Raw genomic sequence first — 2260 nt, forward strand, 5'->3', positions numbered from 1 at the left:
ATTTGCCGCAAGTTCGTACGTTTGAAGTTTTACAGATTCAACTACCCGATTAGGAAGATCATTCCACAACTTGGTCACAGTTAGAATAAAACTTCTAGAATACTGTGTAGAATTGAGCCTCATGGAGAAGGCCTGACTAATCAGAAATAATTGCATGTCTAGAATTACGAACAGGATGGAACAAAGCAATAAGTCTTTACAATTATCCTGTTGCTATGGGATGTAAGGCTACGATGATAAAAGAGCGGGGACGAATAAAGACTTCAAGTGAGAAATATGGATAATTTTGTTTAAACTAGTGTGAAACGCAATTATTTATATTAAACAAAAAGTAAGCAATTTTCATAAAGTAAAGATTAATTCGTATTTAATTTTCCTATGCAAAGCTAAGAATATTAATGATTTGTGTAAATAACAAATACTGTCCTTTTTAGTAGTAAATATCAACAAATACTGTCGTTTTTAGTAACAAATAACAAATAACGCCTTTTTAGTAGAAAATAACAAATACTGTCCTTTTAAGTAGTAAACAACACCAAATAGTCCTTTTGAGTAATAAATAACAACAAATACTGTCCTTTTTAGTAGTAAATGTCAACAAATACTGTCGTTTGTAGTAGTAAATAACACTAAATACCGTCCTTTTAGTAGTAAATAACAAATACTGTCCTTAAGTAGTAAACAACAGCAAATAGTCCTTTATTGTAGTAAATAACAACAAATACTGTCTTTTTCAATAGCAAAGTGTCCTTTTTAGCAGTAAATAACAACAAACACTGTCCCTTTAGGCAGTTTCCAACAAGGATAATAAAATATCATACAAATCGTACGTATCACAATTATGTATTTGTTCAAATATCATTTTTATATTACATATATACAAAATCACTCTGATACGAAATTCTCAAGGTGCATAAACGCTATGTCGCTGAATCTTGGACGATTTATTAGACAACTTTATCTTCTGTTTTACTCATCACGGCGATAGTTTCATCCAAAAGGACCATTTACGAGTAGAAAAGGTTGGCTAAATAGCCCTTAAGGATTTAACTTTCCGAGCCATAATGATATATGTATCCCCAAAAGGTTTTTTTTTCTCTTTAAAATTCTCCATCGAGAAAATACCGATTTTTTCCTTGAAGGTATTCTTGATAGAAAATGGCAATATCTTTAAATTAGAGTTTAAGGAACTAAAGAGATTTCACTTTATATATGTGGCATGTTCATTTGGAAATGTATGTTTAATTTATATTTCATATTTATATAAACATGCCACTACATTTGAGGAATACAAAAATCGATTTTTTTTTTTTTAGTTTCTGCATGTCTTTGAACACTTCACTGAGAACGACAACAGGTAAAAATGCTATTCTATAAGGTATTGGTTACACGTTTTTTTTTCAATATTTTTTTTTTCAGGTGTGAAGTTTTACTGGTATAATTTTGGCACGTGCGTTTGTTATCACACCATAGCATAAGAGAGAGAGAGAGAGAGAGAGAGAGAGAGAGAGAGAGAGAGAGAGAGAGAGAGAGAGAGAGAGAGAGAGAGAATCCCTTGATTTTCAGCTAAAAACAAACTTTTGTACAAAAAAGTTCGGTAGAGAGAGAGAGAGAGAGAGAGAGAGAGAGAGAGAGAGAGAGAGAGAGAGAGAGAGAGAGAGTATACAAAATTTCCTATTCCTTTTGGTAACACATCAATCACAAACAAAGAAGGTCATGTACACAAAAGCACATAAACTCATAATCACATATAGATTCTTTGCACTGTGATATGTTTCATCATACGGAATTTCATCATAGTCAACTATCCACTGCTAAGAGATATGATAAAATTAGAAAAGAGATGATAGAAAAAAAGGAATACATCTCCATTTTAACATACAGGAACGTCCTAAATTAAATATCTTTGGCGTTTGTAGTGACAACATAACGGTTAAACAAAAGTAACATAAGAAAATATGATCATTTTTATCTCTGGGGAAAACATTCCAAGGGTCAGACCAAAAATATCACCCCACCTAGTCTTTGTGACATCTGAAAACCGTAGCTTCAGAGTGCCATCATACACATACACACACACACACGCACACTGCTTGGGAGATCCCAAGCATCGCACTTGTTGCTTGCGAGGTCTCAAGCAGATCCACACTCGTTGCTTTTGGGGTCCCAGTCCTCTCCCACCCCATGTCAAAGGTACTTATAGCTGCACTTTTCTCAGTTTTAGTTTCCCTTTATGGCCCCGTAATGACATCTGTTACCA

At 33.6% G+C, this 2260-nt stretch overlaps 1 protein-coding gene across 4 annotated transcripts in view; it reads right to left on the bottom strand.

Moving 5' to 3' along the window:
* Positions 1-822: 822 nt before the first annotated feature.
* LOC137632763 (iroquois-class homeodomain protein irx-4-A-like) overlaps positions 823-2260 on the bottom strand; it is a 76665-nt gene continuing 75227 nt past the window's right edge. For all 4 annotated transcript variants that reach the window (XM_068364843.1, XM_068364842.1, XM_068364840.1 and 1 more), the window contains exon 6: positions 823-2260. This exon is cut by the window's right edge and continues 819 nt beyond it. The gene's annotated coding sequence lies outside the window, so the exon portion shown is untranslated.

Source organism: Palaemon carinicauda, chromosome 42 (genome assembly GCF_036898095.1).
Source record: "Palaemon carinicauda isolate YSFRI2023 chromosome 42, ASM3689809v2, whole genome shotgun sequence".
Classification (NCBI taxonomy): Eukaryota; Metazoa; Arthropoda; class Malacostraca; order Decapoda; family Palaemonidae; genus Palaemon; species Palaemon carinicauda.